The sequence below is a fragment of the Zalophus californianus genome, chromosome X, assembly GCF_009762305.2.
Source record: "Zalophus californianus isolate mZalCal1 chromosome X, mZalCal1.pri.v2, whole genome shotgun sequence".
Classification (NCBI taxonomy): Eukaryota; Metazoa; Chordata; class Mammalia; order Carnivora; family Otariidae; genus Zalophus; species Zalophus californianus.
The window spans coordinates 82,200,188-82,215,714 of record NC_045612.1 but is presented as its reverse complement, the minus strand read 5'-3'; positions in this window follow the sequence as shown (position 1 = coordinate 82,215,714).

Sequence of the window (15,527 nt, the reverse complement as noted above, 5' to 3'; positions counted from 1 at the left end):
AAGAAATGGGCAGAAGACATGAACAGATATTTTTCCAAAGAAGACATCCAAATGGCCAACAGACACATGAAAAAGGGCCCAACATCGCTTGGCATCAGGGAAATCCAAATCAAAACCTCAATGAGATACCACCTCACACCAGTCAGAACGGCTAAAATTAACAAGTCAGGAAACGACAGATGTTGGCGGGGATGTGGAGAAAGGGGAACCCTCCTACACTGTTGGTGGGAAGGGAGCTGGTGCAGCCACTCTGGAAAACAGTATGGAGGTTCCTCAAAAAGTTGAAAATAGAGCTTCCTTATGACCCACCAATTGCACTACTGGGTATTTACCACAAAGATTAAAATGTAGGGATCCGAAGGTGTACGTGCACCCCGATGTTTATCGCAGCAATGTCCATAATAGCCAAACTATGGAAAGAGCCAAGATGTCCATCGACAGATGAATGGATAAAGAAGATATGCTTCATCTATACGATGGAATATTACTCAGCTGACAGAAAGGTGAATACCCAACTTTTACATCGACATGGATGGGACTGGAGATTATGCTAAGTGAAACAAGTCAAGCAGAGAAAGTCAATTTTCATATGGTTTCACTTATTTGTGGAACATAAGGAATAGCATGGAAGGCATTAGAAGGAAGGGAAAAATGAAGTGGTGGAAATCAGAGGGGGAGTCCAACCATGAGAGTCTATGGACTTGGAGAAACAAACTGAGAGTTTTAGAGGAAGGGGATGGATTAGCCCGGTGATGGTATTAAGGAGGGCATATACTGCATGGAGCAATGGGTGTTATGTGAAAACAATAAATTGTGGATCACTACATCAAAAACTAATGATGTATCGTATGGTGACTAACATAACATAATAAAATAATATAAAATTTAAAAAAGAAACAAAAGAAATGAACAAATGGAAGAAAAAAGAGAGAGATGCAAACTAACAGACTTTTTACTATAGAGAACAACCTGATTGCTACACAACCTGTTTCCACATGGTAACTCCAAAAATAAACTATTGGGACTATAGCATGAGAAAATTTTCTGCAGAGCAAAGGAAACAACCAGCACAACTAAAAGACATCCTATTGAATGAGAGAAGATACTTGCAAATGATATACCCAATAGGGTTAGTATCCAAATATCTATGAACTTATAGAACTCAACAATGAAAAGAAATAAAAAACAAATGATCAAGTTAAAAAATGGGCAGAACAGATGAACAGACATTTCTCCAAAGAAGACATACAGATCTCCAACAGACACATGAAAAGATACTCAGCATCACTCATCATCAGGGAAATGCAAAGTAAAATCACAATGAGATATCACCTTAACCCCATCAGAATGGCTGAGATAAAAAACTCAAGAGAAAACAGTTGTTGGCAAGGATCCATAGAAATAATGACCCTCATGAACTCTTGTTGGGAATGCAAATGGGTACAGCTACTGTGAAAGAGAGTATGGATGTTCCTCACAAAATTAAAAGTAGAACCACCCTATGATCCAGTAATTGCACTACTGAGTATTTATCCCCCAAATACAAAAACACTAGTTCAAAGGGAAGCATGCACCCTTATGGTTATTGCAGCATTATTTACAATAGCCAAATTATGGAAGCAACCTAAGTATCCGTTGATAGATGCTTGGCTAAAGACGAAGTGGTAGTATACAAATGCAACAGACTATCATTCAGCCACAAAAAGGAATGAAATCTTGCCATTTGCTACAACCTGGATGGAGCTAGAGAGTATAATGCTAAATGAAATACATCAGAGAGAGATAAATACCATATGCTTTTACTCATATGTGTAATTTTTTTCATGCCTGATATTTATTTATTTATTTGTTTGTTTGTTTATTTATTATTTTATTTTTTAAAATTTTTTATTAACATATAATGTATTATTTGTTTCAGGGGTACATGTCTGTGATTCATCAGTCTTCCACAATTCACAGCGTTCACCATAGCACATACCCTCCCCTATGTCCATCACTCAGCTATCCCATCCCTCCCACCCCCCTCCACTCCAGCAACACTCATTTTGTTTCCTATGATTAAGAGTCTCTTATGGTTTGTCTCCCTCTCTGGTTTTGTCTTGTTTCATTTTTTCCTCTCTTCCCCTGTGAGTAATTTAAGAAACAAAACAAACAAAGGGAAAAAAAGAGACAGAGCAAAAGACCAGACTCAACTATAGACAACAAACTTGGAGTTAACAGAGTGTGAGTGGGTGGGTGTATGGGTGAAATAGGTGAAGGGGATTAAGAGGTATAAACTTCCAGGTATAAAATAAATAAGTCATGGAGATGAATGTTGCAGCATGGAAAATATAGTCAATAATATTGTAACTATGTTGTATAATGACTAATGGTGACTATACTGATCTCGGTGAGCACTGAGTAATGTAGAGAATTATTAAATCATTATGTTGTTCACCTGAAATGTAGCATTGTATGTCAACTATACCTCAATAATAAAATAGAAATAAAGAAAGGAAAAGAAATAGCATAGTTGTTGGAGACAGAAGTGCCTGGGATAATTTATGTCTCTTTCAGTTATTGATTGCATATACTTAGATCAGTTTACATTACATTGCCAAGTATCCTGTAAAAATGGGCATAAAATGACCAACTCCTTTGAATGACATAAAGCAAAATGAGATAATGACGGTAAAATCAATATATATAGGTACACACATGTATTTAGCATAAAGTTGTCAATAAATATTATTTATATTAATGATTTTGATTTTAATGATTCCATTCCAAACCTGTTTTAAATACAATATGCCTCTAATCAGAGGGAAAAGGAATTGCTCCCATTCACAATTACATCAAAAGCAACGAAAGACTTAAAAATAAATTAAACTAAGGAGGGGAAATATCTCCATACTGAAAACTAGAAGGAACTGATGAAAGTAATTGGAGAAGACCCAAATCAATGGAAAGGGATCTTGTGGTCATGGATCAGAAGGGTTAATATTGTTAAAAATGTCAATGCTACCATAAACCATCTATAGATTTGATGCACTCTCTATCAAGATTTCAATGCATTTTTTTACCGAAGTAGAAAAAGGCCCTCTAAAATTTATATAGAACCACAAAAGACCCCAAATAGCACTACCACCCCCCAAAGAAATCTTGAGAAAGGAGAACAAAGCCATAGATATCACACTTTCTGATTTCGAGTTATACTCTAAAGCTATCGTCATCAAAACGGTATGGTACTGGCATGACAATGGAGAAATAGACCAATGGAGCAGAATCAGGAGCCCATAAATAAACCCAAGCACATATGGTTAACTAATATTTGACAAGGGAGCCAAGCATACTTAGTGGAGAGAAGACAGTCTCTAAATGGTGCTGGGATAATTGAATAGTCACATGTAAAAGAATGGAACTGGACCCATATCTTACACCACGTACAAAAATCAACTCAAAATATATTAGACCTGAAGCCATGAAATTCCCATAAGGAAACAGGAACAAATCTCCTTGACATGGGTCTTGGTAATGGCTTTTTTGGATAGGACACCTAAAGCAGAAGCAACAAAACAAAAAATAAACGAGTTGGACTACATCAAACTAAAAATCTTTTGCACAGTGAAAGAAGCCTTCAACAAAGTGAAAAGACAACCTACAGAATGGGGAAAACATTTGCAAACCATATATCTAATAATGGGTTAATATCCAAAACATATGAAGAACTCATACAACTCAATAGCAAAATATCAAATAACCCAATTAAAAACTGAGCAAAGTATCTGAATAGACATTTCTCCAAAGAAGATCTATGAAAAGCCAACAGGTACATGAAAAGATGCCGTTAAGCATCATTGGTCATGAGGGAAGTGCAAATTGAAACCACAAAGAGATATCACCTCACAGCTATTAGAAGGGCCATCATCAAGAAGACAAGAGATAGCACAGGCCGGCATGTATGTGGAGAAAAAGGAACACTTGTTCACTGTTGGTGGGTTTGTAAATTGGTGCAGCCACCATGGAGAACATTATGGAGGATTTTCAAAAAATTAAAAATAGAACTACCATATGATCCAGCAATTTTGTGGATATTTATTTCTTAGAATGAATCCAAAGGTAATAAAAACATTAACTTGAGACTATATCGGCACCCCCATGTTCATATCAGCATTATTTACAATAGGTAAGATATGGAAAGTGCCTCTGATGGATGAATAGATAAAGGAGTTGTGATGCACACACACACAAACATATACATATATATACTCACACATATACCACACTATACATATGTCTATACCACATATATACATATATATGTATATACATATATACCACACTATATGTAACATGGACATACCACATTATATATTATACATTTGAATGTTATTCAGACATAAAAAGGAAAAAAAATCTTACCATTTGTGAAAACATAGATGGACCTTGAAAGGATTACGCGAAGTGAAATAATTCAGGGGCCCCTGGGTGGCTCTGTCGGTTAAGCGTCTGCTTTCGGCTCAGGTCGTGATCTCAGGGTCCTGGGATGGAGCCCCACACTGGGGTCCCTGCTGAGCAGGGAGTCTGCTTCTCTCTTCCTCTGCCCCTCCACCCCGCTTGTGTCCTCTCTCTCAAATAAATAAATAAAATCTTTAAAAGAAGTGTAATAATTCAAACAGAGACAGACAGATACTGTATGATCGCACTTGAATGTGGTATCTAAAAAAACAAAACCGTCATAGAAAAGGAGATCAGACTTGTGGTTACCAGAGGCAGAGGGTGCAGTGAAGGGGAATTGGAGGAAAGTGGTCAAAAGGTGCAAACTTCCAGTTATGATAAATAAGTACTACGATATAATGTACAACATGATGACTATAGCTAACACTGCTGTGTGATATATAGGAAAGTTGTTAAGAGAAGAAATCTTCTTTTAAAAAAATTTAATTCCATACACTTAACATACAGTGTTATAATAGTTTCAGGTGTACAATATAGTGAATCAACCCTTCCATACGTCACCCAGTGCTCATTGTGATAAATGTACTCTTTAATCCCTGCCTTCTATTTTACCCACCCTCCCCCCACCTCCTCTCTCACAACCACCAGTTTCTTCTCTATAGTTAAGAGTCTGTTTTTTGGCTTCTCTCTCTCTCTCTCTCTCTCTCTCTCTCTTTCTTTTATACTTTGTTCATTTGTTTTGTTTCTTTCTTTTTGTTACTTAAATTCAATTAGCCAAGGTATAGTACATCATTAGTTTTTGATATGATGTTCAATGGTTCATTAGTTGAATTTGTTTTGTTTCTTAAATCCCACATATGAGTAAAATCATATGGTATTTGCCTTTCTCTGATGGACTTATTTCACTTAACATTATACTCTCTAACTCCATCCACGTGTTGCAAATGGCAAGATTTCAATCTTTTTTAGGGCTGAATAATATTCCATTATATATGACTTCTTCTTTATCCATTCATCTATCAGTGGACACTTGGGCTGCTTCCACGATTTGCCTATTGTAAATAGTGCCGCAGTGAACATAGGGGTGCTTATACCTTTTCAAGTTAGCATTTTCATATCCTTCATGTAAATATCCAGTAGTAGATTTACTGGATCATATGGTACTTCTGTTTTTCCTTTTTTGAGGAACCTGCATACTGTTTTCCACAGTGGCTGTATCAGATTGCATTCCCACCAACAGTGTACGAGGGTTCCCATTTCTCTGCATCCTTGCCAACACTTGTTGTTTCTTGAGTTTTAGATTTTAGCCGTTCTAACAGATGTGAGGTGATAGCTCATTATAGTTTTGATTTTCATTTACCTGATGATGAGTGATGTGATTTTTTCATGCGTCTACTGGCCACCTGTATGTTTTCTTTGGAGAAATGTCTGTTCATGTGTTCTGCCCATTTCTTCAAATTTTTATTTTATTTTATTTTATTATGTTAGTCACCATACAATCCCTCGTTAGTTTTTTGATGTAGTGATCCACGATTCATTGTTTTCGTATAACACCCAGTGCTCCATGCAGTATTTGCCCTCCTTAATACCCATTTATTTTTTATTTTCATTACGCATATATATTATATACATTATATATATTATTGGATTATTTGTGTTTTTTGGGTGTTGAGTTTGATAAGTTCTTCATAGATTTCGGATACTAGCCCTTTATCTGATATGTCATTTGCAAATATCTTCTCCCATTCTGAAGACTGCCTTTTAGTTTTATTGATTGTTTCCTTTGCTGTGCAGAAGCTTTTTATTTTGATATGGTCCCAAAAGCTTATTTTTGCTTTTGTTTCCCTTGCCTCAAGAGACGTATCTAAAAAAATGCTTCTGTGGCTGAAGTTGGAGAAATTACTGCCTGTGCTCTCTTCCAGGGCTTCTGTGGTTTCAGGTCTCACATTTAGGTCCTTAATCCAAGAGAGTAAATCTTAAGACTTCCCACTACAAGGAGAATTTTTTTTCCTTTATTCCTTTCTTCTTTCTTTTCTTTTTATTGTATCTGTATGAGATGGACATTAGCTGAACTTACTGTGATAATCATTTCACAATACATATAGATCAAACAATCATGCTGTATGCCTTACATTTATATGGTGATGTTTGCCAGTTATTTCTCAATAAACCTGGAAAAAATAGAAACACACACACAAACACATACACACAAGTATAAACACGTCTGAGATTGTTGTATTCCTTTGGTTTCCAATACAGTTGGGGTTTTTAAAACCAATTTTGTCTGCTTTATGGTTACTTTATGAGGGGAGCATTTGCTGATCTTCTCATTAAGCCATAGCTGGAAGTCTCTCAGGATTATTTTAGTCACACTTTACAAAAGATTGAGAAGCTGTAATTGTCCATAGAAAGAACATCATTGCCATTTAACTTATTTGATATGGATGTGGATTGATTTATGGATTTTATATGGGGGGAGAGGCTAATATCGTTAACATCCCTTAAAGTCACCCTTTAGTCCCTTCAGTACCTGACACACACACAAATCTCTAGTTTTTGTTAGTTTGTTTGTTTGCAGTTGTCTGTGTTTGTAACCATCTTCTCTCAGGTCTTGGAATATCTCAGGGGCAGGGATCAGGTCTGAGTCCTCTTTAGTCCCTAACCTTGTCTAGCAATAACCTGGCATAGATAAATTTTCTATATATCTTAGATGAATAAGTCCTCCAACTGTTGAAGACAGGCCAACACCCATGGGAGGGATGACCCATTGATTTTACCCCCACAGTGTGGACTGTAATCAACATGACTCAACAAGAAAAAGGTTAAAAAAAAAAAAAAGCCTTGGAGAAGTTGGGAAGAATGGTTTACAGTTCTTTCTCTGCCATTAACCTGTGTGACCCCAGGCAATGTTTTTACCCCCTTTAGGCCCTAGCTACCCTAAGAAACAAGTGTTAGATGGGTAATTTTATTTATTTATTTATTTATTTATTTATTTATTGTTGTTGTTGTTGTTGTTGTTATGTAAATCACCATACTACATCATTAGTTTTTGATGTAGTGTTCCATGATTCATTGTTTGCATATAACACCCAGTGCTCCATTCAGTACGTGCCCCTTTTAATACCCATCACCAGGCTAACCCATCGCCCCACCCCCTCCCCTCTAGAACCCTCAGTTTGTTTCTGAGAGTCCATAGTCTCTCATGGTTCGTCTCCCGCTCCGATTTCCCCCCTTCATTTTTCCCTTCCTACTATCTTCTTCTCTTTTTTTTTTTAACATATAAACTATTATTTGTTTCAGAGGTACAGGTCTGTGATTCAACAGTATTACACAATTCACAGTGCTCACCACAGCACGTACCGTCCCCAGTGTCTATCACCCAGCCACCCTATCCCTCTCACCCCTCACCACTCCAGCAACACTCAGTTTGTTTCCTGCGATTAAGAACTCCTCACGTCAGTGAGATCATATGATACATGTCTTTCTCTGATTGACTTATTTCGCTCAGCATACTACCCTCCAGTTTCATCCACGTCATTGTGAATGGCAAGATTTCATTCCTTTTGATGGCTGCATAATATTCCATTGTGTATACACACACACACACACACACACACACACACACATACACACGCATATCACATCTTCTTTATCCGTTCGATGGACATCTTGGCTCTTTTCATAGTTTGGCTATTGTGGACATTGCTGCTATAAACATCGGGGTGCACGTACCCCTTTGGATCACTACATTTGTATCTTTGGGGTGAATACCCAGTAGTGCAATTGCTGGGTCATAGGGAAGCTCTATTTTCAACTTTTTGAGGAACCTCCATACTGTTTTCCAGAGCGGCTGCACCAGCTCGCTTCCCACCAACAGTGTAGGAGGGTTCCCCTTTCTCTGCATCCTCGCCAACATCTGTTGTTTGCTGACTTGTTAATTTTAGCCATTCTGACTGGTGTGAGGTGGTATCTCATTGAGGTTTTGATTTGGATTTCCCTGATGCCAAGCGATGTTGAGCACTTTTTCATGTGTGTTGGCCTAGATGGGCAATTTTTAAAGTTCCTTTAACCTCTGGCTTTCTAAGAGGAATGATAATAACATCGAATACCATTTATGTGTTAGGCATTGAGCCAGGTACTGTAAAGGTGTATATGTATGTATGTAAATACGTACATACATACATACATATTTTTTTATTTCAACCTCATAGCCCTGCAAAATATGACTAATTCTCTCCATTTTACTGAGACTTAGAGGGAAAAACTCAGTACCTTGAGGTTACGTGAAAAGGGAGAAGGAAATGGTGTGTGTGATCACATATCCTACTGGGTGACAATGGAGACCATTGCTGGGCCTCATTTGGTCTATACCATCCAGCCATTTGTACCATGTGTCTGTTTGCTGCTGGCCCCAGCATGGCCCTTAGCTCTAGCCCTGGAAATCCAGAGGCAATGGTGATGTTCAACCATCCTCTACACATGTGAATAGGTACTCAGACAGCCAGCAACCAGGTAGGGACCAGATGAAAAAGAAGAGGATTGAGAGTGGAGACTAGATGCAATGCTCTTTTCCTCTTCTTTTCCTCTCTGGTGTCTACCCATCCTCAAAGGCCCAGACCAAGTTTTATTCCCCTGGAAGCCTTCCCAATCTTTTTTTTTTTTTTTTTAAGTAGACTCCAAGCCCAGCATGGAACCTAATGCAAGGCTTGAACTCACAACCCTGAGATCAAGACCTGAGCTGAGAACAACAGTCAGATGCTTAACCAACTGAGCCACCCAGGTACCCCTGGAAGCCTTCACAGTCTTAAACCTTGTTCAAGAGTATTTGGTGCTATTTACCAAAGAGCTCCTGTGTGGGTGGAACACTCCAACCATCCTGGAAGGAGGACAGGGAGAACATATGCCTCCTCCTATCCCCTACATTTTTCTCCTAGTGTTGGTAGTTTACCATACTTGGGGAATGCTTATTGAACAACTGGTTGCAGAATAAGTGGTTCCATTGTAGAAGCCCTAGGTAGGGTGACAATAAGCCAGGTATAATGAGGACTTACCGCCATTTTTGGTTACTGACTCCTTTTCTGTGTTTGGTAATCCCCTGCCTTATAAAGCAGAGCCCACCTGCCACAACAGAAGCTGAAAAAGCCACCTCTTCACTTGCCTAGACTCCTTTACAGCTAAGGCTTGGGCACATGACTAGACTACAGTAATTAGATCAACTTATCCTAGACTTATAATCAGGGGTTAAGCTTAAGGAAGCAGGGGCTGCATGGAATCCATTGTGTTGGTGGGTGAATGCAGCTGCAGCGGCTACATCTGATTTCCAGAGGCAGTGGAAGAGTTGGTGAGGTGGGAACTGCAAATGATGGCATCAGTTTCCAGTGGCCGTCATGAGCAGTATCTCCTCTGGAAAAATTCTGAGGTGGGAGTCTGGGTATCATTCCTGGGTATGTTGCCTTTGCATCTGGTTTTCCTGCTCTCACAGACTCTGTGAACTATCTAAGAACTGTTTAACAAGTTTCTTTGTGCTTTAATCAGCCAGAGTTTATTTCTGTTGTTTATAGCTAAGAAACATTGGGGGTTCTAGTCCTGGCTCTGCCATTGACTTGCTTTGTCCTCCAAAGTAGGTCACACACACTCTCTTGGCCTCTGTCTTATCCTCTGCTAATAGTAGCATTGCTGAGTTGTAGATTCTACCCAACTTACATAGAAGATAGAGGGGACTGTGGCTGTTATGGCAGTAGCAGTCATTTGTTACTATGAAAAAACAGCTACCTGAAGATCACCTTCAGAGATCATCACTGTATTGTCATTTTGCACCATGGTTGCTAGGAAGCTCAAGCTTCTGGGCTGTGTTGAGTAGCTTTCCCCAGTATGGGTCTTCGGATATAATTACTACTCCATCATTGCTGGGCACTTATTCCTTTGACCTGGTCTGCAGTGTTTGTTATAGCCAAACCAGTTATTCTAATGTAGTGACATGCTTGGTGGTCTGTCCAGCGTTCATTTTACCCTTCACACAATGTGTAGCAGCCCTGTAGTTGGTTGAGGCTGACTCAATCTTTACATCCAAGAGTGGGCTCAGGTTTGGTTTAAGCCAGTTAACACAACCCTATATCCCAGGACACAATAACTGATTTGAAAGTGGGCATGTACGTGAGGTAGGGTGAAACTCAGGACTTCCCTTCAGTGTTTGTTGCTGCTGGCAGTCACCTTGTGGTTAAGGGAGCCAAGCTTAGGATAGAGTGACTGTGGAAGGCAGTGAAGAGATAGAAAGAAGTTGAATGTTACCTTGGTGATATCATTGAACAGCTGAACTGGTTCTGAAGCCCACCCTACTTTTGAATTTTTTTTCAGTTGCATGAGCCAGTAAGTCCCCTTTATTAAAATAGTTTGAGTTGGATTCTCTACTACTTGCAACCAAAATTATCCTAACAGAGATCTATGCATCAAATCTGAAGACTTTTGGAGAAAGAAGAGAGATTAATTAAAGAATAACTGTTTTTGAAGGCCTACAGACACCTTAAACTAATGTAGGCTCCCCACCAAAGCCTACTTCTTCTCCTAGGTTCCCCTGTCTTAGGAAATGGCTCCATCATTCACCCAGTCTCTGTATATCCAAGTGTTTGTGTGTCTTAAGGTCTATGTGTCTTAGCGTCTATGTACCACAATGTCTTTTGTATTTCAATTTCTCTTTAAGTCTATAAGTGAGTGCATTAGTGTCTCTGTGCCCCCGGTGTCTGTGTGTCACAATGCCAACATGTTGGTTGCGTATCTCAGTTCAGTGTTTCTGTGTGCCCTAGTGTTTTTGTACGAGCATCTGTGTGTCTCAATATCTGTGAAAAGAGTGTCTGTATGTCCCAGTGTCTGTATCCCCACATCTGTAAATTCCAGTGTCTATGTGTTCTCCTGTCCGTGCATGTCCCAATGACTGTAGGTTCCAGTGTCTGTGTCAATGTCTGTATGTTCCAGTGTTTGTGTGTTCCAAAGAAAGCATGTTGCAGTGTGTTTATGTGTTTCATTGTTTTGTGTGCTTTAGTGTCTGTACTCCAGTTTCTGTGTGTTTGGGTCAGAGTATCTTAATGTCTCTATGTTTCAGTAACGATGTCCCTGTGTCAGCATGGTGTAGTATATCTGAGTTTCAGTGTTTCTGTGTGCCTCAGAGACTATATCCCTGTGTCTGTATGTCCTAGTGTTTATGTGTCCCAGAATTTGTAGGTTTAAGTGTTTGCAATCAGTGTTTGTATATCCCATGGTCTATATGTTTTCTGGCATCTGTACCTCCCAGTTTCTGAGAACCCCAGCGTTTGTGTGTTCCATTACCTACGCATTGCAACGTCTGTGTGTGTCAGTGTCTGTATGTCCCAGTGGTCGTTTGTCTCTGTCTGTGCACCCTGTTTCCCTGTGCTTGAATGTCCCAGGGACTGTATTCTTCTGTGTCTCTAGATCCAAATGTCTATGTGTCTCAGGGGCTGTGTCCCGGTGTTTATGTCCCCCACGTATCTGTGTATTCCAGTGTTTTTGTATCCCAGTGTCTGTGAACCTCAATGTCTATAAATCCCAATTTCTTCCTCTTCCCTTAGCTGTGCATCAGTGTCTGTGTCAAAACGACTGTGCATCACAGTGTCTGTATATTTCCCAGTGTCTGCAGATGAGAGTTTCTCTGTACTCTAATGTCTGGGTGTCCCCAGTATTTGTTTATGTCCTAATGACTGTATGTCCTAGTGTCTGTGTGTCTTGGTATCTATGCATGTTCCAGTATCTGCATTCCTCAGTTTCTATATGTCCCACTTTGTGTAACTTGACCATTTGCATGTTACATGTGTCTATTAGTTTCAGTGTTTCTGTGTACTTCAGTGTCTGTAGCCCAGTGTCTATGTATCACAGTGTCTGTTTGACCCAGTGTCTATATGGCCCAGTTCTGTGTAGCCCCATGGCTGTATGTGTCACTGCCTGTGTAAGCCTCTATAAGTGTATGTCCCAGGGTGTGTCCCAGTTTCTGTGTGTCCCAATGCCACTGTACCTCAGTGTATGTATATTCCAGTGTTTGCTTGTTCCACTATTTGTGAGTCGAAGTGTCTGTGTGTCTCAGTGTTTTTGTCTGTCCTTGAGTCTGTGTGCCTCAATGCCTGCATCCTATCATCTGTGTGTCCCAGTATTGGCATGCTACTGTGTGTCTCTGAGTTTCCTCTTTTGTGTGCTTCAGTCTTCATACCCCAGTTTCCTTGTGTCTCAAAGGTGTGTGTATCCCAGTGTGTGTGTCCATCTCAGGTTCTATGTGTCCCTCTGTGCATCCCAGTGTCTGTATGTACCGATACTTGTGTGGCAGTGTCTTTTCCCATTGTCTCTGTGTGCCACCATCCCTGTGTGTTCTGACATCTATTCTAGTGTCTGTGTGTTTGTGTGTATACCTGTGTCTCTCTGTGTGTTAGTGGGTTCCCATGTTTCTTCATGGCTGTGTGTATCTTAATATTTATATGGGCAAGTGTCCAGCTGTGTTCCAGTGTCTGCATATTTCAGTTTCCCAAGGTTTCTGCATCCCAGTGTCCCTGTGCTCTGGTGTCTGTGATTTCCATTGTATGTTGTCGTCCAGTATCTGCATGTCCTTGACCCCCTGTGAAGTCTGTAAGTTTCTGTGTCCCATTCTTTATGCATCCCTGTGTTGTACATCCTATTAGTCTCTGTTTCAGTGTCTGTATATCACCATCTCTGAGTGTCCCTGAGTCTCTGCCTGTATTCTTCGGCTTCTATGTTCTTGTCTCTGTGTGTCCCTCATCACTGTGTTTTAGTGTCTGTGCATCCTTGTCCTTGAAGGTACTTGAGTTTCTGCATATCCAGAGCCTCTTCAATCTAGTGTCTGTGTCTTCCTGTCTCTGTGTGCCCATAGATCTCTGTGTCTCAGTGTCTGGGAATCCAACAATTCTCTGTGTTTGTGCATCCCTTCTTCTGTGCATCACTGAGTTCTGTGTATTCATGATTCTTTACATGACCCTGAATCTTTGCATGTTCCTGAGTCTTTATGTGTCCTTGAGTCATTGTGCATCCCTGAGTCTGCATGTCCCTAAATCGTTACATGTCCCTGAGTCTTAGCTTCTGAACTAGCATCTGTGTATCTCTGTATCTGGATGCCCATGAGCTTCTGTGTTCCAGTGCCAGTATCTCTATGTTTTTATCTGTGTGCATCCCCAAGTCCTTGCATACCCCTGAACCTCTGTGATCCACTGGAAGTGTGTCTCAGGGTCTCTGTATTCCTGTATCTGGGTGTCTCTGAGCCTCTGTGTTGCAGTGTCTGTGCTCATAAATCTGCATATGCCTCCTTTCATGTACCTTTTGTTGGTGAGTCTCTGAGTCTGTGTATCTCTGGGACTTTGTTCTCCATGTCTGTGATTTGGTATTTACTGTAATTCCCCATTTACCTTCCCCAGTTTTGGCCAATATCTCTGTATTTGTTTCTTGATGTTGCTGTGACAGTGTCTTAAGTTGTTTTGTGACTCAATCACTCTATTTCTTGGTTCCTGCCTCATGTTCTCTAGGTCCCCGTGGCTGTGTTCTTGTTTCTATGCATCTATTTTCCAGGGTGCCTCTCTGCATCTGTTTCTCTTACCTTCTTGTTCTGACCCTGCTTTTGTTTTGATCTGACTCACCATCTCTGTGTTCCTGTCTCACTCCTTGTGTCTGGTGTCTGATCAATGTCTTTTTTTTTTTTTAGTTTTTATTTAAATTCCAGTTTGTTAACATACCATGTAATATGACTTTCAGGTGTACAATATAGTGATTCAACACTTCCATACATCACTGGTGCTTATCACAACAAGTGCACTCCTTAATCCCCATCACCTATATCACCCACCCCCTCCCTTCTGGTAATCATCAGTTTGTGCTCTATAGTGAAGAGTCTGTTTCTTGATTTCCTTCTCTCTCTCTTTTTTTCTCCCATCTGTTCCTTTTTTGTTTGTTTGTTTCTTAAATTCCACATGAGTGAAATCATATACTATTTGTCTTTCTCTGACTGACTTATTTTGCTTAGCATAATGCTCGGTTGCTCCATCCACGTCGTTGCAAATGGCAAGATTTCACTTTTATGGCTGAGTAATATTCCAACATACATATACCACATCTTCTTTATCCACTCATCAGTCGATGGACACTTGGGCTGCTTCCATAAGTTGGCTATTGTAGATAATGCTGCTATAAACATTGGGGTGCATATATCCCTTCACATTAGTATTTTTAGATTCCTTGGGTAAATACCTAGTAGTGCACTTGATGGATTGTAGGGTAGTTACCCTTTTAACTTTTTGAGGAAACTCCATATTGTTTTTCAGAGTGGCTGCACCAGTTAGCCTTCCCACCGACAGTGTAAGAGGGTTCCCCTTTCTCTGTATCCTCACCACACCTGCTGTTTCCTGTGTTCTTAATTTTAACCATTCTGACAGGTGTGAGGTGGTAGCTCATTGGGGTTGTCCATTGCATTTCCCTGATGATGAGTGGTGTTGAGTATCTTTTCATGTGTCTGTTAGCCATCTGGATGTCTCCTTTGGGAAAATGTCTATTCATGTCTTCTGCCTATTTTTTTTTTAACTGGATCATTTGCTTTTTGGGTGTGGAGATTTATAAATTCTTCATAGATTTTAGATACTAACCCTTTATCAGATATGCCATTTGCGAATATCTTCTCCCATTCTGAAAGTTGCCTTTTAGTTTTGATGATTGTTTCCTTCACCGTGCAGAAGTGTTTTATCTTGGTGAGGTCCCAATAGTTTGTGCTTTTGTTTCCCTCGCCTCAGGAGTCATATCTAGTAAGAAGTTGCTATGGCCGATGTCAGGGAGGTTACTGCCTGTGTTCTCCTGTAAGATTTTGATGGATTTCTGTCTCACATTTAAGTCTTTCGTCCATCTTGTGTATGATGTAAGAGAGTGGTCCAGTTTCATTCTTTGGCATGTTGCTGTCCAGTTTTCCCAACACCATTTGTTGAAGAGACTGTCTTTTTCCCATTAGATATTATTTCCTACTTTGTTGAAGATTAGTTGACCATATACTTGTGCGTCCATTTCTGGTTTTTATTCAGTTCCATTCATCTATGTGTCTGTTT